This window comes from Dendrobates tinctorius, unplaced genomic scaffold, assembly GCF_039654945.1.
Source record: "Dendrobates tinctorius isolate UK_male_01 unplaced genomic scaffold, ASM3965494v1 ptg000070l, whole genome shotgun sequence".
Classification (NCBI taxonomy): domain Eukaryota; kingdom Metazoa; phylum Chordata; class Amphibia; order Anura; family Dendrobatidae; genus Dendrobates; species Dendrobates tinctorius.
The window spans coordinates 51,188,693-51,209,957 of record NW_027361738.1 but is presented as its reverse complement, the minus strand read 5'-3'; the positions used below and the strand labels follow the sequence as shown (position 1 = coordinate 51,209,957).

General features: G+C 40.7%; 1 long non-coding RNA gene across 2 annotated transcripts in view; it reads left to right on the top strand.

Annotated features, from left to right (window-relative positions):
- Positions 1 to 21,265, top strand: part of LOC141095576 (uncharacterized) — a 220,300-nt gene that overhangs the window by 28,968 nt on the left and 170,067 nt on the right. For both annotated transcript variants that reach the window (XR_012233427.1, XR_012233428.1), the window contains exon 2: positions 17,041 to 17,150. This is a non-coding gene — a long non-coding RNA (uncharacterized lncRNA). The remainder of the gene's footprint in view (positions 1 to 17,040; positions 17,151 to 21,265) is intronic.

Sequence of the window (21,265 nt, the reverse complement as noted above, 5' to 3'; positions counted from 1 at the left end):
CTCCTCTTTTCTACTGAGTCCGAGCAAATTGTGTTTTAGCACTGTATGGGTTGTGCACTATCGGACAAAAAAGAGAGGGTTATCTTATCCCCTGTTACTTAATGAGGGGCTCCATTATAGCTGTGGTGCCTTTTTAGGATTTGTTATAGGATATGATACATACTTGATGTGGGGGAATAGGATACCAGGTTATATATGTATCAGGATGACATGTATATAAGATATTTGATATAGAGGCCCAATGTCCCTTGGTAGTGTCTAATTGAGCACATGTGTGTTTTATTCTTATATGTGGTTATTGTGGTTTTTTTGGACATGTAATAAAACTTTTTGTAATTTTATACTCAACAAAAACTCCTGTGGTTCGCCTGTTTTTATGTTATTTGAAGTGGAGTTCAATTTTTGTCAGAGCACAGCACATTTGTGCATGGCATACAATGAGTCTGGATTTTTGTATAATAAAGTTCTACAACTGTCTAATATACTTTTTGCTTCAATTCCAAATTAGGCAAAACTGTGTGAGATAAACAGGCAGGAATTTCTACTGATACATTGTGGCAAACTACCAGAGAGATTTGTGCTGTTACTTGATGCATTTAGCTCACAAAACTAAGACTGGATAAAATTGTATCCACTTCTGAACTAAAAGCAGGAATAAGGGCTCATGCAGACATTCCCAGATCTCGGTCCAGTCTCAGACTGCAATGCGCGGACTGGCCGCGAGACTCCCGATCCGAGTGTGACAGCCTCATAGAAATAAGTGAAGCTGTCATGCTCTGGTTGTAAGACCTGCGAATAGTTTGTGCATTAACAGACCTTGTTCGGAACGATTTGCACTGTTGTCTGAATGAGCCCTAAGTAGTTACTGGTCTGCTACCTCCAAATGTCAAAAATAATGTACTCATTCACTGATGGAAATCTAGAATCTTGAAAACTTATTGCAGGTCTGCAAATTAAAATGTTGAAGAACTATTTATTTATGCTCAGACTAATCTCTTCCCCTGCGGACACTTTCCATATTTCGCACTTTTGTTTTTCCTTCCTTTCTTCATCAATGAGTCTTTAACCCTTCCCCTGCAGATACTTTCCATTTTTCGCACTTTTGTTTTTCCTTCCTTTCTTCCTCAAGGAGTCTTAATTTAATTATTTTTCCATCTATAGAAATATAATTTCTTGTTGTTTTTCAGGGATAAGATGTAGCTTTGAATTACATCATTTATTTCACCACACAATGTGCTGCAAAATAGAAAAAAAAACAGGTGCTGTGAATCTAAAAAAATGCAATTCTGCCATTATTTTTGGGAGACTACTTTTACTGTAATCACTATGCTGTAAAATTGACCTGGTGACATGATTTTCCAGGTCAGTATGATTATGAAGCTTGCTGTATGGGGCTTGTTTTTGTGTGATGACATGACGTTTTTATTGGTAAATATGATGTTTTGATCACTTTCCACTAAATTTTTTTATTAGAAAAATGGGAAGACCGAAAAATGGGATTTCTTGAATTTCCACTTTTTTCTGCTTACAACGTTCACCATATGAATAAATAATTTTTTTTATTTTTATAGAAAATTTACTTGAACACGTGATTATTTGATCCAATGTTCTACATACACAATGGTATTTCAGTAGAGATGAGTGAACCCCTGGATATTTGGGTTCGGGGATGGGACTATTACTGCCATCAGCTGCCGCCTCCTGTCGCTAATAAAAATGAGAGCAGGCATGGCTGAAAGGAGTATTTATCAGCCGGCACCTGCATTCTAAAAAACATATATGTATATTTTTTAAACAGCGTGGGTTCCCCTGTATTTTTAATAACCAGCCAGGCAAAACTGACAGCTGCGGGTTGCAACCCTCGGCGGTCATCTTTAGAAAGGTTGGTTATCAAGAATAGAGAGGTCCACATGCCATTTTTTAAAAGCGTGGGGTCTCCCCCATTTTTGACAACCAGCCAAGCTAAAAAGCACAGCTGGGGGCTGGTATTCTCAGGCTGGTAAGGGGCCATGGATGTTGGCCCCCAGCCTAAAAATAGCAGCCCATAGCAGCCCAGAAAAGGCACATGTGTTAGATATGTCAATTCTGGGGTTTTGCCCAGCTCTTCCCACTTTCCATGTGATTGTGGAAAGTGGGGTTCATATTTGTGGGGTTGATGTTACCTTTGTATTGTCCTGTGACACCAAGCCCATGACTTAGTAATGGAGAGGCGTCTATAAGACACCTATCCATTACAAATCATATAGTTTTATTGTACATAAACACACAGCAAGTATAAAGTCCTTTAATTGAAATAAAAACAAAACACACTTTTACATTTTTGTTTAAAAATAAAACAGTTATACTCACCTAACGTCCATTCATTTGAAGCCCTCATCTCCTTTAATAAATAGAAAATAAAAAGCAACCATATCCCTCACTGGTCCATCGTTTTGTCCCACGCTGTAAACAGTTTTCAACCTGGACGGTGCCAAAATGTGACCATCCAGGCTGAGAACCACTGATAAATGAGCTGCTGCGAGCTCAACCTTAGTGACAAGCAGTAACGTCATAGAGGTTACTGCCAGTCACTGAGGCTTTGTTCCCAGCTGAGCCCCTGAACTGTGGGGACCTCCGTGAGATCGCTGCTAGCACAGTGAGAAAAAGTCTCACGGCGCAGTGATGAGTTCACCGCAGTTCACATGGAGAAATTTCTCAAGGTGAATTGAAGTGAACTCACCGCTGCACCATGAGACTTAGAGCTGCTAAGACTGCTGACATCTTCTGGGTACAGTGCACGCTCAGCTCCTGAGCCTGCTCCATGCACCTTCACCTGATGTATGTGGTACTATTACGTCCTACATTGAGCAATTAAAGTGATGATAAATGTTACACCATTAATCCCCCATCACTATAGTAGGGGACCCCTTATCCCTCCGCTTCATGTCTGTAGAGAGGAGATAAATGATAGGAGAGCTTTATCATATGCGCTTTTGCTCTTTTTAAAGTCTATGGGACTCACTACATTAGCAAAGCACAAATCATACAATACCTATTTTAGTTTTATTGAATTGATATACATATGAATTCAATAAAGCTAAAATAGGCATTGCTGTGAACGATTTGTGCTTTAATTGCTTAATGTAGGATGTAATAGTATGTATTGTGACAGAGTCACTGGCACAGTGTATGAAGGGAGATACATGTCATTGCATACACTACAGCCAGTGATGTAGAACCAGATTTTTTGTCTCCAGCACGCTAAGTGCTGAGAGGGTTAATCTTAAAGTTACAATGGGTTGGTTTTATGTGAGCACCCATAACGTGTGTGGGAGGGTGCTCACTGTATCTCCTCTTGTAATGCCAACACCGGCATGTGTACTAGCAGGACCTGCAGTGATGTCACGATCATGTGATCATCACATGGTCCTGGTTAAATACCTGGATATGAGAGACAGACTGTGTGTGTGTTGGGAGAGGGAACACTCCCACGTGGCTCGAAGAGGGGTGGAGGACATTGCAAGTGTCTGCAGGTGGAACTTGCAGAGCAAGGACTCTGTTGCACTTTGTTTGTTTTTCCGTTAAGCCAGGAAGGCTGTTTTTTCTTTTCATGGACCCTCCCTTGGTCTATGCTGAATTTAATAAACCAGCAGGTGTTTCACTGTCCAAGTGTTCCTGTGTCTACCTGAAGAAGCAGCTAAGCGTGTCAGCCCCTCACACGTGGTGTTTTGGATGTGGACCGCGTTCCAGGAACACGCATAAAGACTAAGGACAACTGCATGTACTGGGTGAAATCTGCCATTCAAAGCGAGACGTCCGGCAGCATGGAGGAGCTTCTGAAGCGTCTCGTCCAGGTACAGCAGCAACATCAGCTTGCAAGTCAACAGCAATGAGTGGCGCAGCAAGAGATAAATAAGCTGTTAGTCCAGCAGCTTCAACAACAGCAATAAAAGAGCAATTTACATTTTACACAAAAATATACTGTATATACTTGAGTATAAGCCGACCAGAGTATAAGCCGACCCCCCTAATTTTGCCACAAAAAACTGGGAAAACTTATTGACTCAAGTATAAGCCTAGGGTGGGAAATGCTCCATAGATTATTCCCCCATATGGTGTCCCCAGAAGAAGCTCCATAGACTATTCCCCCATATGCTGCCCCCATAAGAAGCTCCATAGATTGTTCCCCCATATACTGCCCCCATAAGAAGCTCCATAGATTATTCCCCCATATGCTGCCCCCATAAGAAGCTCCATAGATTGTTTCCCCATATACTGCCCCCATAAGAAGCTCTATATTGTTCCCCCATATGCTGCCCCCATAAGAAGCTCCATAGATTGTTCCCCCATATATTGCCCCATAAGAAGCTCCTTAGATGATTCCCCCATGTGCTGATGCTGCATGTAAAAATAAAAAAAAAGACATACTCACCTCCCTGTCACTGGGTGTCAGATACTCACCTGTCCTGCGTCCATGGCTGCTTACCGCTATCTGCCACGTCATCGGTCAGTGACGTTCAGACTGCAGGGGGCGCGGCGCGCACTAATCACGTCACCGTGCCCTCTGCTGTCTTAAGTCACTGACCGATAACAGACAGCAGCAAGCAGCCATGGACGCAGGACAGGTAAGTATTGCTATACTTACCCGTCCTGACGCTGTCGCTTGAGCCCCCAGCTTCTCCGCGCTCTCTCTTCCTGCGTTCAGCGGTCATGCGATACCGCTCATTAAAACTCATGAATATGCGCATATTCATGAGTTTTAATGAGCGGTACCACATGACTGCTGAAGGCAGGAAGAGAGAGTGCGGAGAAGCTGGGGGCTCAAGAGACAGCGTCAGGATGGGTAAGTATGACCTGACACCCCCGCCCCCCCTCCGACCCCCCGATGTAGATGACTCGAATATAAGCCGAGAGGGGGACTTTCAGCCCAAAAAAACTGGCTGAAAATCTCGGCTTATATTCGAGTATATATGGTACCTATAAAGAGAAAAATCAGACAAACTGAACATTTTGCAGTGGTCTCTTAATTTTTGCCAGAGCTGCATATTTACTACTCAAAAAAAAATAAAGGGAACACAAACAGCCTGTTGCAAATGGAATAGTTCCTTTTATTTTTTTGAGCAGTATATATATATATTGCTTATATACTGGACTATCATTGCAAGATATGTCACATAATTATCTGCACAGCAGCAAAATCATTTGGAATGGCATTTGGTGGCTGACTAATGATTCATCATAATAATTAGTAAAGCTAGAACTTCTCTGCTTTTCAACTTGTCCTCATGTGACTTCCTGCTGAAATACCAAAACTGTTATTAAATCATATAAAGTAGTAAATTTCTAAACTAAATAGTAAAATATACCTTCTGAACAGCTTTGGAATTTTTGTCCATTTTAAACTGCTTTCGCTTATGCTAATTATTACTGTTTAAAGGGATTGCACACTACTGGCCAGTAGTTCGACACCCACAGCACATGCAGGGAGTGCCTACCAAATGAGTAATCCCTGCATATATTGCTGCTGCTGAACAGCCATGAGACATGCAGCCACAGGGACTCGAACATATTATTCGAGCACGCTGAAGTCACTCGGCTAGCACACGAGCATGCTCAGATAACACCTTATCCGAGCACATTCTCTCATCACTACTGGCCAATTGTTTAATTTAAGGCCTCATTCAGATGTAAGTTTTTAATTTCACAGAAGTACTATCTGTGTTTTTCACTAGCTGAGCTTGTCCCTATTATGAGATTTGGGGATGTTCACAATTTGTGTGCAATTCCTGCGCAAAAATGTAAAACCTTTTCACAGTTTGATAAATAGGCCACTATGAGTCTATGAAAAAATTGGACTGCACTCAAATTCCATCCCATCTGTGTCCTGTCAGTTTTCACTGATTATTTGATAGGAAAAGCTTGAGAAATTAAGTTATTTGAGAAAAAAGGAGGAAACACTGATTAAAAAAATGGCATACTGATCAAATACTGATGAAAATCTGATTAAAAAAACTGATGAAAATCTGACCATTTTTTTTTTTTTGCAAAATGATAAAAATCACTGACTTCAGAATCTAAGTCCTCATTAACACATTAGTGATTTTTCTGGTCCGCAAAAATCGATCCAAGTTTCTTCTGTGTTTTGGATGAGATCAGGAGCATTACAAGAGTCCTTTGGGTCACGTGGAAACTTATGGACCTGGACCCCCTATAACTACCAGGCTTTTGGTTTGAAATGTGGTCCCAAGTGTGTCTGCTAAGATGTATAAAATGTGTAGGTCCCACCCACCTCAGAAAACAAAGCAAAAAAAACCCCAGATATGTCTCTGTGATTTTTGCATGGGCACACTGTCAGCAAAGAGACAAGGACAGGTGAACAGCCCTGTAGGCTATAACATAAGTCTGCAAGTGTAAAATGGTTTGGAAAGTAAGATGTGATTTTTATATACTTTTGATCGATGAACTCAGCAAAAATATCGAAAAAATTCCATCATGTACAGTTTTTTCACAAACACTGACTCCATAGGCTTGTTCTTGCACCGTACTTTGAAACCTTTGCGTGACATTAGTTGGATGATTTTGGTATCATTATATTGGTTAAAAATTAATGGATGCTGTACTGCGATTGGCTGCTGTGAGCTTCCAATCCGAGCTTCCAAAGAGTGTGGTGGGGCCCATATCATCCAATCACAGCATATATTTCACTTTGCCTCAGCAGTATAAGAAATGAAAACTGCACAGTCATTGGTTGTTGTGGGCAGTAAAAACAGATTTTTTTTAGTCACAGTTCATAACAGTGTGGTGATGTCCATAGCACCAATCAGAGCACAGCTTTCATTTTAACCTCAGCAGTATAAGAAGTGAAAACTGCACTGTGATTGGTTGCTATGGGGAGCAAAGGCAAATTTTCTTTTAGACAGAGTTAATAAGAGTGTGGCGGTGTGCTTACCATGACTCCTTTCAGTATTTAGTGGTTGTGGTGGATTAAGCTTCTGTTTCTAACAATGTGATCAAAATTGGTACAAAAGGGGTGTTGTAATTCACCTGACAACTCGCTACATTTGCGGTTGTTTTGTAGTGAAGAAACAACAAAGGAGCATTGTATTATATTTTGCTGTAAAACAAGGTGTTCAGGGCAAGTCGTAGGCTCCACATGTAGTGTGTTCTATTTGTGTAAAAGAACTACAACAATAGTGCAAAGGGAAGAAAAAGAGTTTTTGCTTTGGTATGCCTATGATCTTGAGGGATCCACAGAATCATAGTGATGACTGCTACTTTTCTATGTGCAAGATGTAGGGACTTATCCTTAAAAATAAGAAGGAAATTATATACCCAGACCTCCCATCAGCAATTTGCTCTGTGCCTCATGGTCGAGGAATACCTCTCCTTTCACCTTCAGAGAAACTTGAAGATACACCTGATTCAGAAGATTCATGCTAGTTTCAACGAACCACAGCTTTTTTCACAGCTCAAATTAAATTATAAAGTCTAGGACTTGGATCCTTCCTAAACCTTCTGCAGAACTTTTGGACTTTAGACTAAAGGAAAATAGCCAGCTAACTTCTTGTACCTGTTGTTCATGGTACAGATGCAGAGAGACTACTTTTCTCAAGATGGTGCTCTAGTGTATTGCAGTGATGTTCTTAGGCTGATCGAAAAGTTTAACATTGAGTACAATGAGATCGAGTGGAGATTCTTTATTACTTCATCCACAAAAAGTCTGAAAGTTGTGCTGCTGCACAATGGCAGCAAGTATACTTCAGCGTCTGTAGGGTATTCTGTGCACTTGAAATAAAGCTATGAAAATTTAGACTTTATACTCCAAAACCTTAACTACAAGAATCAAGGATGGTTTATATGTGGCAATGTAAAAGTTATCTCTTTTCTCCTTGGGCAGCATAGAAGATATACAAAGTACCCATGCTTTTTGTGTCAATGGGACAGCCTGAATAGGGCTCATCACTGGAGCCAAAAAAGTTGGCCAACAAGAACATCTTTGCAACCTGGACTTAATAAAAATAATTTAGTTGATCCCACTAATGTTCTCCTGCTACCACTGCACATTAACCCCTTTCCTGCATTAGACATACTATTCCGTCCATGTGACCTGGGACATAAGTCCCAAGGATGGAATAGTACGTCATAGCGATTAGCGGCGCCCCCCCGTGGGGAGCGCCCCTGATCGCGGCTGGGTGTCAGCTTCTTATCACAGCTGACACCTGGCACGTTAACCCCTGGCACACTGCGATCAAACATGATCGCAGTGTACCGGGGGTTTAGGGAAGCATCGGCAGAGAGGGGGCTCCCTCCGTGCTTCCCTGAGACCCCCGCAGCAGCGCGATGTGCAGCGCTGCTGCGGGGGCCTCCTTCCCTGCAGGTCCCCGGATCCAATATGGTGGCAGGGAGGCCTGCAGAGAGCCGGCTTCCTCACTGCCTGCAGAGCGCAGGCATGAGGAAGCCTGTGCAGCGCCTGTGTCAGATCACTGATCTATCACATCGATCTGTGTTGTGACATATCAGCGATCTGTCACATGACAGTGATGTCCCCCCTGGTGTAATAAAGTTAAAAAAAAAGTGTAAAAATAATTTGTAAAAAAATCGCTAAATAAATTAAAAAAAAAATATTCCCTAATAAATTCATTTTTTGAAAAAAAAGGAAAAAGCAATAAAAGTACACATATTTGGTATCGTCGCGTCCGTATCGTCCCTCCCTATAAAACTGTCCAATTAGTTAACCCCTTTAGCGAACCCCTTAAAAAATAAAATAAAAAACAAAGCAAAAAATGGTGCTTTATCATCAAACCGCCGAACAAAAAGTGCAATAACGCGCGATCAAAAAGACGGATATAAATAACCATGGTACCACCACACAGCATCATCAGCAAAAAAATAAAAAAGTTATAGCTCGCAGAATAAAGCTATTCAAAAATATTTTTTTTTATATAAAATTGTTTTCATTGCCTAAAAGCGCCAAAACATAAAAAAAGATATAAATGAGGTATCGCTGTAACCGTACTCACCTGAAGAATAAAACTGCCTTATCAATTTTACCACACGCGGAACGGTGTAAACGCACCCCCCAAAAGAAATTCATTAAATGCTGGTTTTTGTTACTTCTGCATCCCAAAAATCAGAATAAAAAGCGATCAAAAAATGTTATGTGCCAGAAAATGGTACCAATAAAAGCATCAACGCAACCCGCAAAAAATAAGACCTCACATGACTCAGTGGGTCAAAATATGGAGAAATTATAGCTCTCAAAATGTGGTGATGCAAAAACTATTTTTACAATAAAAAGTGTCTTTTAGTGTGTGACAGCTGCCAAATATAAAAACCCGCCAAAAATAGTAAATCAAACCCCCCGTTATCACCCCCTTAGTTAGGGAAAAATAATATAATAAAAAAAAGTATTTATTTCCATTTTCCCATTTGGGTTAGGGATAGGGTTAGGGCTAGGGTTAGGGCTGAGATTAGGGTTAGGGGTGTGTTAGGGTTAGGATTGGAGTTAGAATTGGGGGGGTTTCCACTGTTTTGGCACATCAGGGGCTTTCCAAATGGGACATGGCGTCCGATCTCAATTCCAGCCAAAAAAGTCAAACGGCGCTGCTTCCCTTCCGAGCGCTTCCATGCGCCCAAATAGTGGTTTACCCCCACATGTGGGGTATCAGCGTACTCGGGATAATTTGCACAATAACTTTTGGGGTCCTGTTACCCTTGGGAAAATGAAAATTGGGGGTGAAAAGATCATTTTTTTGGAAAAAATATGATTTTTTAATTGTACGGCTGTACGTTTTAAACTTCTGTGAAACCCTTGGGGGTTCAAAGTGCTCACCACATTTCTAGATAAGTTCCTTGGGGGTCTAGTTTCCAAAATGGGGTCACTTGTGGGGGGTGTCCACTGTTTAGGCACATCAGGAGCTCTCCAAACGTGATATGGCATCCGATCTGAATTCCAGCCAAATTTGCAGTGAAAAAGTCAAACGGCACTCCTTCCCTTCCAAGCTCTGCCATGCGCCCAAACAGTGGTTCCCCCATATATCAGGTATCAGCGTACTCAGAACACATTGCACAATAACTTTTCCAGTCTAATTTCTTCTGTTACCCTTGGTAAAATAAAAAAATTGAACCTGAAGTAATTTTTTTGTGAAAAAAAGTTAAATGCTCATTTTTTTTTAAACATTCAAAAAATTCCTGTGAAGCACCTGAAGGGTTAATAAACTTCTTGAATGTGGTTTTGAGCACCTTGAGGGGTGAAGTTTTTAGAATGGTGTCACTTTTGGGTATTTTCTATCATATAGACCTCTCAAAGTGACTTGAATTGTGATGTGGTCCCTAAAAATAAAATGGTGTTGTAAAAATGAGAAATCGCTGGCAACTTTTAACCCTTATAACTTCCTAACAAAAAAAAATGTGGTTCCCAAATTGTGCTGCTGTAAAGTAAACATGTGGGAAATGTTACTTATTAAGTTTTTTGAGTGCCATATCTCTGTGATTTAAGAGCATAAAAATTCAAAGTTGGAAAATTGCGAAATTTTCAAAATTTTTGCCAAATTTCCATTTTTTTCACAAATAAACGCAAGTTATATGAATTAAATTTTACAACTAACATGAAGTAAAATATGTCATGAGAAAACAATGTCAGAATCACCGTGATTCATGGAAGCATTCCAGAGTTATTACCTCATAAAGGGACTGTGGCCAGAATTGTAAAAATTGGCCCAGGCATTAACATGCAAACCACCCTTGAGTACAAAGGGGTTAAGCTTGGACGGATGAAGCAATTTTTGAAAGCTCCACTGAAAGGAGAGACTTTTTTAAAAACCTGTGTACCAGGTTTCAGGGACTGTCCAAAGCAAAACTGAAGGAAGACATTTTTGCGGGTCTGGAAATTTGGAAACTCATGAAGGATTATGTATTTTAAGCAAACATGAAAGCTGATGAGAAAATGGCTTGGGATTCTTTTTGAGAGATTGTGATGAAATTTCTAGATAACAACAAGGATCTGTATATGTACAGTACAGAGCAAAAGTTTGGACACACCTTCTCATTCAAAGAGTTTTCTTTATTTTCATGACTATGAAAATTATAGATTCACTCTGAAGGCATCAAAACTATGAATTAACACATGTGGAATTATATAATTAACAAAAAAGTGTGAAACAACTGAAAATATGTCATATTCTAGGTTCTTCAAAGTAGCCACATTTTGCTTTGATTACTGCTTTGCACACTCTTGGCATTCTCTTGATGAGCTTCAATAGGTAGTCACCGGAAATGGTTTTCACTTCACAGGTGTGCCCTGTTAGTTTTAATAAGTGAGATTTCTTGCCTTATAAATGGGACCATCAGTTGTGTTGTGCAGAAGTCTGGTGGATACACAGCTGATAGTCCTACTGAATAGACTGTTAGAATTTGTATTATGGCAAGAAAAAAGCAGCTAAGTAAAGAAAAACAAGTGGCCATCATTACTTTAAGAAATGAAAGTCAGTCAGTCTGAAAAATTGGGAAAACTTTGAAAGTGTCACCAAGTGCAGTGGCAAAAACCATCAAGCGCTACAAAGAAACTGGCTCACATGAGGACCGCCCCAGGAAAGGAAGACCAAGAGTCACCTCTGCTGCGGAGGATAAGTTCATCTGATTCACCAGCCTCAGAAATTGCAGGTTAACAGCAGCTCAGATTAGAGACCAGGTCAATGCCACACAGAGTTCTAGGAGCAAGTTCTACAACAACCGTTAAGAGGAGACTTTGTGCAGCAGGCCTTCATGGTAAAATAGCTGCTAGGAAACCACTGCTAAGGACAGGCAACAAGCAGAAGAGATTTGTTTGGGCTAAAGAACACAAGGAATGGACATTAGACCAGTGGAAATCTGTGCCTTGCTCTGATGAGTCCAAATTTGAGATCTTTGGTTCCAACCACCGTGTCAGTGTGCGATGCAGAAAAGGTGAACGGATGGACTCTACATGCCTGGTTCCCACCGTGAAGCATGGAGGAGGAGGTGTGATGGCGTGGGGGTGCTTTGCTGGTGACACTGTTGGGGATTTATTCAAAATTGAAGGCATACTGAACCAGCATGGCTACCACAGCATCTTGCAGCGGCATGCTATTCCATCCGGTTTGTGTTTAGTTGGACCATCATTTATTTTTCAACATGACAATGACCCCAAACACACCTCCAGGCTGTGTAAGGGCTATTTGACCAAGAATAAGAGTGATGTGGTGCTACGCCAGATGACCTGGCCTCCACAGTCACCAGACCTGAACCCAATCGAGATGGTTTGGGGTGAGCTGGACCACAAAGTGAAGGCAAAAGAGCCAACAAGTGCTAAGCATCTCTGGGAACTCCTTGAAGACTGTTGGAAGACCATTTCCTGTGACTACCTCTTGAAGCTCATCAAGAGAATGCCAAGAGTGTGCAAAGCAGAAATCAAAGCAAAAGGTGGCTACTTTGAAGACATATTTTCAGTTGTTTCACACTTTTGTTAATTATATAATTCCACATGTGTTAATTCATAGTTTTGTTGCTTTCAGAGTGAATCTACAATTTCCATAGTCATGAAAATAAAGAAAACTCTTTGAATGAGAAGGTGTGTCCAAACTTTTGCTCTGTACTGTTTATGTTTTGTCAGTGAAAATGACAGGAAAAACACATACATGAGGCACAGATGTCTGAATGAGGCCCCACTGTTACTGGACATACAGTCATCAAAAAACATGGACATGTGAACAGATACAGTTGTGGCCAAAAGTATTGACACCCCTGCAATTTTGTCAGATAATACTCAGTTTCTTCCTGAAAATTATTGCAAACACAAATTCTTTGTTATTATTATCTTCATTTAATTTGTTTTAAATGAAAAAACACAAAAGAATTGTCCTAAAGCCAAATTGGATATAATTCCACACCAAACATAAAAAAGAGGGTGGACAAAAGTATTGTCCCTGTTCGAAAAATCATGTGATGCTTCTCTAATTTGTGTAATTAACAGCACCTGTAACTTACCTGTGTCACCTAACAGGTGTTGGCAATAACTAAATCACACTTGCAGCCAGTTGACATGGACTAAAGTTGACTCAACCTCTGTCCTGTGTCCTTGTGTGTACCACATTGGGCATGGAGAAAAGAAAGAAGACCAAAGAACTGTCTGAGGACTTGAGAAACCAAATTGTGAGGAAGCATGAGCAATCTCAAGGCTACAACTCCATCTCCAAAGACCTGAATTTTCCTGTGTCTACCGTGCGCAGTGTCGTCAAGAAGTGTAAAGCCCATGGCACTGTGGCTAACCTCCCTAGATGTGGACGGAAAAGAAAAATTGACAAGAGATTTCAACGTAAGATTGTGCGGATGTTGGATAAAGAATCTCGACTAACATCCAAACAAGTTCAAGCTGCCCTGCAGTCTGAGGGTACAGCAGTGTCAACCCGAACTATCCGTCGGCGTCTGAATGAAAAGGAACTGTATGGTAGGAGACCCAGGAAGACCACACTTCTTACCCCGAGACATAAAAAAGACAGGCTGGAGTTTGCCAAAACTTACCTGAAAAAGCCTAAAACATTTTGGAAGAATGTTCTCTGGTCAGATGAGACAAAAGTAGAGCTTTTTGCGCAAAGGCATCAACATAGAGTTTACAGGAGAAAAAAAGAGGCATTCAAAGAAAAAAACACATTCCCTACAGTCAAACATGGCAGAGGTTCCCTGATGTTTTGGGGTTGCTTTGCTGCCTCTGGCACTGGACTGCTTGACCGTGTGCATGGCATTATGAAGTCTGAAGACTACCAACAAATTTTGCAGCATAATGTAGGGCCCAGTGTGAGAAAGCTGGGTCTCCCTCAGAGGTCATGGGTCTTCCAGCAGGACAATGACCCAAAACACACTTCAAAAAGCACTAGAAAATGGTTTGAGAGAAAGCACTGGAGACTTCTAAGGTTGCCAGCAATGAGTCCAGACCTGAATCCCATAGAACACCTGTGGAGAGATCTAAAAATGGCAGTTTGGAGAAGACACCCTTCTAATATCAGGGACCTGGAGCAGTTTTCCAAAGAAGAATGGTCTAAAATTCCAGCAGAGCATTGTAAGAAACTCATTGATGGTTACCGGAGGCGGTTGGTCACAGTTATTTTGGCTAAAGGTTGTGCAACCAAGTATTAGGCTGAGGGTGCCAATACTTTTGTCTGGCCCATTTTTGGAGTTTTGTGTGAAATGATCAATGTTTTGCTTTTTGCTTCATTCTCTTTTGTGTTTTTTCATTTAAGACAAATTAAATGAAGATAATAATACCAAAGAATTTGTGTTTGCAATCATTTTCAGGAAGAAACTGAGTATAATCTGACAAAATTGCAGGGGTGTCAATACTTTTGGCCACAACTGTACATAGGCTAGCCATAAAAATCTCTGATAAAATGGATGCCTGAATGTGGTGTAATGCCACTTTCAGAGAGGTGTAATTTGGGTATTTTTTACACCCAAGAAGTGAGAAATCCATCAGTTATAATGTTCTAACTGGCATTCTGTTGAACTATGGGAGGGCAAGGCAGATGCCGGATCTGTTATACAGTCTCCGACAGTGGCATTTCAATTGTGCAATTCCAGTGGTGAGTTAATTTGGGCACCCATTGACCCCTCCTATTTGACACGATCGCGAGGTGCCAATTGGGTGTCATAGAAGCTGATCACAAAACTTTCTGCTTGTGAATCCACCAGTAAACATGATTCACAAAATGTATTAGTTCATTTCCTTGTATGCAATGTAGTAGTTAGTAGGCAGCTGTTTTAAAGTGGCAGAGTGTCCCTACCTCCCTGTGGTCCATGTGAGGAGGCAAAAGATTGCACAAAACCATTGATTTATGATGTTATTGGTCCATATGCAGGAGATAGGTTAAAGAGGTATTCCCATCTCCAAGATCCTATTCCAATATGTAGTAGGTGTAATAAAAATATTATTATTAAATATCACTAATTAGAAATGTAGTACAATTCTTCTGATCCACTAAGTCATTTACCCCATGTGCAGAGGACAGTAGCAATTAACTAACTACTATCGTTATATGAGAGGTCATAATCATGGATACCTAAGCTACTGCAATGCCCTGCACATGGGGTAAGGGACATATCAGGAGAGTTGTACTACATTTCTAATTTGAGATATTTGCTAATATTATTATTATTACACCAAGTACATATTGAGATAGGTTATTAGAGATTGGAATATCCCTTTTATGTATACACTGTGTCTATGTATTTAACCTATAGTATATCTGTGGTAAGGGGCATAGCACCCTCACATTTAACATATGGGATTAATTATAACTGGGGAAGTAACAAACTATTTATAACTGGAGAAGTGAGAGAGAGCTGACACTTCAACCAACATTGAAGTAGGTTGAGGTGTCAGCTACTGTAGACAGTGGTAGCTGGAGGATTTCCTTGGTTTGACCTACGCTTTGTCATGATCCATGCTGGATCATGTCAGATAAAAGCACTGGTAACCTTTTTTTTTTTTCTCGCTCTAAGCATTGTGCTTAGAGATAGTTTTGCCCCTGGTGGCAATATGGTCATTGCACTGGTGTGCTTAGAGATAGTTTTGCCCCGGTGGCCAGTTTGGTCATTGCACTGGTGCTTTTAGAGATAGTTTTGCCCCCCGGTGGTGGTTAGTGTAATTGCACGGGAATCACTAACAGGTGTGTTTACTCAATAAAGGTGTGTCAGTTGTGCTCACTCACGTTGGTGATATTGTTGGGCTTTTCCAACCATCCTGAATGAAGGAAGGAGCTAGGAGAGTCCTGTAGTGGCAACTATGGTGTCAGCGAGGAGTTCATGTAAAGCATGGTGGTGTGGCAGCTATGGTGTCAGCGAGGAGTTCATGTAAAGCTTGGTGGAGTGGCAGCTATGGTGTAGAGCTACACTCAGTTGCTGGACTCTGTTGCTGGAAGCTGCACTCAGGTGCTTGACTCTGTTGCTGGAAGCTGCACTCAGGTGCTGGACTCCATTGCTGGACATTTGCACTCAGTTGCTGGACTTTGTTGCTGGAAGCTGCACTCAGGTGCTGTACTCCGTTGCTGGACAGTTGCACTCAGGTGCTGGACACTGTTGCTGGACAGCTGCACTCAGGTGCTGGACTCTGTTGCTCCAAAGCGACACTCGGGTGCTGGACGCTGTTGCTGTGGAGCTGCACCCAGGTGTTGGACATGGTGGGAGGATGATGCACTCAGGTGTTGGACTCTGTTGCCAGGAGCAAGTGCACCAGAGCAAAGCTGTGTTTCTCTGTTTGTCACTTTTCCTCATGTTGGTGTTAGTACAGCAGTGGGGCCAGTGCCTGCACCACCCAGCTCCCTAGTAAGGAATAGGTGTAGGGTTTGTTAGGGTGACAGGTTCCTGATCGGCGACAGGTGAGGAGCCTGTGTAGGGATCGTTAGGAGTGTTAGGGACACTGACTCAGGGGACTGCAGGAGGTCTCCACGTTCTCCGTTCCCTATCGCAGGGCCCACCGTTGTAAATTTTTCCCTATCCCCTTTGTCTTGTTGTATTAGTTACCGGCCTGCGGGCCGCATCACACTGGACAATTACACGTGCCGTGTCCTGTTGTATTAGTTACCGGCCTGTTGGCCATGTCACACAAGACGGTTCACGTGACACGCTAGAGGAGAAAATCATTGTATCTGCACATCTTATCACTTTTGCATAAAAGTCACCACAACTGGATGGAAAATGTATCTTTTAATTAAACATAGTATTATTCTAACTTGGGATTTACTGGCACAGATTAATTTTTACATTTTAGGTTTAAAATATTTTTTATGATAAAAAAATTAAAATACACACCCTGAGGAAGAAATGAAGAAACGCACGTCGGGGCACGGGGATGGACACCAGGCGCACACTATAATATGTTAGATGTTTTGATACTGTTTACAATGACTATTTCTATTTGAAGATTAAGTCTAGTCTTTGCAAGTACACTATTTTTTGTGTTTGCCAGTCCCCTTTTAATTTTAAGAGACCTTGTGTTATATGTATTCTATTTTATTCTAATGAGTACCTAATAAAAATATACTTATTTTTTAGGTATTTGACTTTGCCTTTTCTTTGTTGGTTTATAAAAATTAAAACTGTGCCAAACTGGAGTGGCAAGGACCCACCGGTAACATTGACTGGGATCCTATTTTTGGCTACAGGTAAATACTATATTACCTTCATACACTAATTTACTTCTGCTTCTATATATCAATAAACTAGGTAGCTTGCTGGATAAATGATGAAATCCTGCTTTTGCGTGTACATAGAGAATCAAATGTATTGGGTGAAATACAGCTCATGTAATGCGGTTAACGGCTTGCTTATGCACTGGGCCCACCAGGGAATTCATCCGTTCCCCAGTGGGCCAGTCTAAGCCTGAGTTTAAATCATGCTCCTTTTGTCAGTTCAAAAATTAAAAGATAAAATAATACAAAACTAAACATATTTAGTATCATTGTGTTTGTGAAAGATCTATCTGTCAGATTCTACATTTCTTGACATCCTGTGTTAAATGCCAGAAAGATTAAAAAAAATCAAAACACTAGAATTGCCGTTTGTCAGTCTCTGCACTTATATCAAAAATACAATAAAATGCAAATAGTGATGTGCGCGTATTCTTGTTGCTCGGGTTTTCGCGAGCATGCTCGGGTGTCCTCTGAGAATTTTGGCGTGCTCGGAGATTTAGTTTGTGTCGCCGTAGCTGCATGATTTGCGACTTGTAGACAGCCTGAATACATATGGAAATTCCCTAACAAACAGGCATTCCTCACATGTATTCAAGCTGTCTAGCAGTCGCAAATCATGCAGCTGAGACGACGAAAACTAAATCTCCGAGAGCACGCCAAAATACTCGGAGGACACCTGAGCATGCTCGGGAAAACCCAAGCAATGAGTATACTCGCTCATAACTAAAAGCGAACACTTCAAAGTATGTATCCCAAAATGATAGCAACAAAAATATCATCTCAACATACTAAAAACAAGCTCTCACACAGATATGATGAAAAAATAAAAAAGTTATAGATTTCAGAAATTGGTGACACAAATCGTTTTATTTGTAAAGTCTAAATTATTTTTTTGACCGGGAAAAAAATGATACTGGACTGAAGAATCACATTACAGGATCATTTTTACTGTACATTGAATACTATAAAAACAAAACCCCCAAAAACAATGTGGGAATTGCTTTTTGTCTTGATTTTAACTCACTTGGAATTTTTTCTCATTTCTCAGTACATTATATGGTAAAAAGGATCTTGTCACTAAAATCTACAGCTCAACCACAAAAAAAAGAAATAAAGGTGTTGTTTCCTAATTACAATTTAGGATATGAAATAAGTTGCTGACAGTTGAGGCTTTCACCAATAAAAATAATGTGGTTTCTGGGTCCCGCTATTCACAATCTATGGGGGTGCAGAGGTAGATAGCCAATTAGTACTATCGGCTAAACAACTGTGCTCAAGAACGGCCTCCACGAAATTTATAAAGTATCCAACTTCCAAACTTCTCATGATTGGTCGGGATTTCTAATCGATCAGCAGCCTAATGTTTTTCCTATGGTTAAGTTTTAATTGTAGGGCAATCTTTTAGCAAAGTCTTCTGGTAACAGATTGGTAATGAAAGCTTCTTGGCTCCAATGCAAAATCCAGTTCCCCAGGCTGGAAGCCAGGGCCAACCTCTGCACTTTCTGGATTTACACCCCTGAATATCAGGAATTCTTTTTAACTTCAATCTATAATATTGGCAGGGATCTAAACCATTTTGGATTATTCTAGTATAATACAGGGTTTTCATGGATCAGATATGTCTGCTTCCTAAAGAACAATTCTGTATCCTGTACTGAAGTATTTTTTGAGATATGAAATAGCAGCCAAAGAGAGCTGTGAATAGCAATCTGGTGGGAACGACATTGACCGGCAATTACTGGTATGTGCTATGACTAAGACATTTTCCTATTCAGAGAATCCGTCTGACACCCTGGCCGTCGGCATGGCGTGTACTTCCCATACATTTACAGGTCACTCTCACTGAACCAAATTTCATCAGGATTTGATGAATAGTGCGAAAAGCCCGATGATTCAATCATCCTATTACTCACCCCTTTGTGAATAAAGCCTTTCATCCCCCTGTCCCAGCCACATACAAAGTAGGTTTTGACTACATCTAAACCTAAAATGAAAGATTCATTGTGTAACATAGGAGTTGGTGAAGTTAACAAATATCTGGAGGTATTAATAAATCTATGAAATCTATCAATTTTCCAGTTGAGTAACATCTAATTTTAAGGGAACACTAAGTGTAAATCCAGACAGAGAAGGTAATGGTGTTCACACATATTAATGCTTCTGAAGGGTCTTAGATCTGAAGATGTGAAAGCTAAATAAGTGCAGGTCATGGGATCCCATTATGCTTACACTTAGTAATCAATTCATTCAATTTTATGTTCAGGGCAGATAAAGCCTATCTGACCTTTAAACTGTGGACAGTCAATTAAAATTGTAATACCTGAACTTGAGTATCCCAGCTATTCTATCTAAGTCTTTCCTGGTTCAGGTGTCTTATGCATTCCCCACTATAAAGATACATATGTAAGGAGATGGACATATTGCCATTTTCCCCCTTGATGACATCACATCAGAGCTGTGTAATGTAAAGTGTAAAGTGTATAATGTCATGCATTATTGTGCGGGTCATGTGTAATGTGATTTGTGTTGAGATGCATTGTAGTAATCTGCACTGTACTGTGAGGAAGTTGTGTTTTTCCCAGCAACAGACAGTGAGTAGGATAAGATAGAGTGAGGTGTTGGGACTAGCCCATAGTGGGAGGGGCCAGGGCAAAGGATAGACACAGTTTCCTGTTAGAAAGTCAGTTAAGGCCCAGCGAGTGACAGAGACAGATCTAAGGTCCTGTGTGTGCAGTTTGTGGGTGTCCCTTAGCTGAAAGAAGAAACCAAAGCAAAGGATAGCAAGATCCTGAATACTGAGAGAGATAGAAAGACATGGAACAGTCATTACTGATACCTACCGGGTGGTGAAGTAGAAAAAACCCCCCAGAGTGCCTCATTTTTCTACATCATTCTTTCTAATTTTGTTATTTCTTACACATATTTAGTCTCTTTAGGAAAAGCTAAATTACAGGTGATTGGTTGCTGATCCAATGATTTATTCTCATTGTATGGAAATGACTTTTTTTAGTAAATGGAAAATGGGCTTCTGCCTCTTAATGTTATGTAGCTACTTCTGGGTCAACATTGCAGATTGATAAATGGACATATATCTTATTTATAACCTTTTGTTGCTGCTATTTTAAATTACATCAGACGGGTATCAAATGAGTAATGAAACCAACACTTACTTTGACCATTGATGATGGTTTGTACTTTCTCTTTCCATTTTCACACAATAAGTGAAAATACTGCTCAGCCAATCACTGGATGAGGGGGGCCACCACCGCACGCAATGATTGGCTCAAGGGGCATTTACTCCTCCCATTTCCTGAGTGTCAAGATAGTACCAGGAAGTGGAAACAAACAGGAACTGGGTAAGCATCAAAACCGCAAATGCAGGGGGATTGGTAAGAGTATTGCTCTGAGATTTAATAATAATAATAGCAATAATAATAAATTTTATTTCTATAGTGCCGACATATTCCGCAGCACTTTACATTTCAGAGGGGACTTGTACAGACAATAGACATTACAGCACAACAATAATCATAGATCATAACAAATACCAAGAGGAAAGAGGGCCCTGCTCGCAAGCTTACAATCTATGAGGAAAAAAAGGTAGACACGAAAGGTGGGTGGTAACAGTTGCCCTGATTGTATGGACCAGCCATAATGTTAAGTGTGTAACAGTACAGACGCAGAGGGCTAATGGATGCATAAAGCATGTGGGAACATGATGCTGGGAAACTGGTTATGGTAAAACTTTTGACTGTGCCACACAGGGATAGATTAGGTTAATGTGTTGAGATGGTAGGCCAGTCTGAATGTCATGATCCAGTGTTGGATCTGGCGGTATTAAAAGCACAAAGTGAACTTTTTTTACTTTGGTTAAGTTCAAAGGTGTTTTGACTGTCCCCGGTGGTGGTTAGTGGTATTGCACCTTAGGTTAGGTTGCACTTAATTATGGTTCAGGTGTGACACTCTATAAATGGGTCTCAGGGTGTTCACTCACGGCTGGTGATATTTCTTGCTGAGTTGTTGGAGAGCCTGGTGGAAGGATGGAGCTGGATTGGAGTCCTGCGCAGTCAGCCAGAGAGAACGAGTGC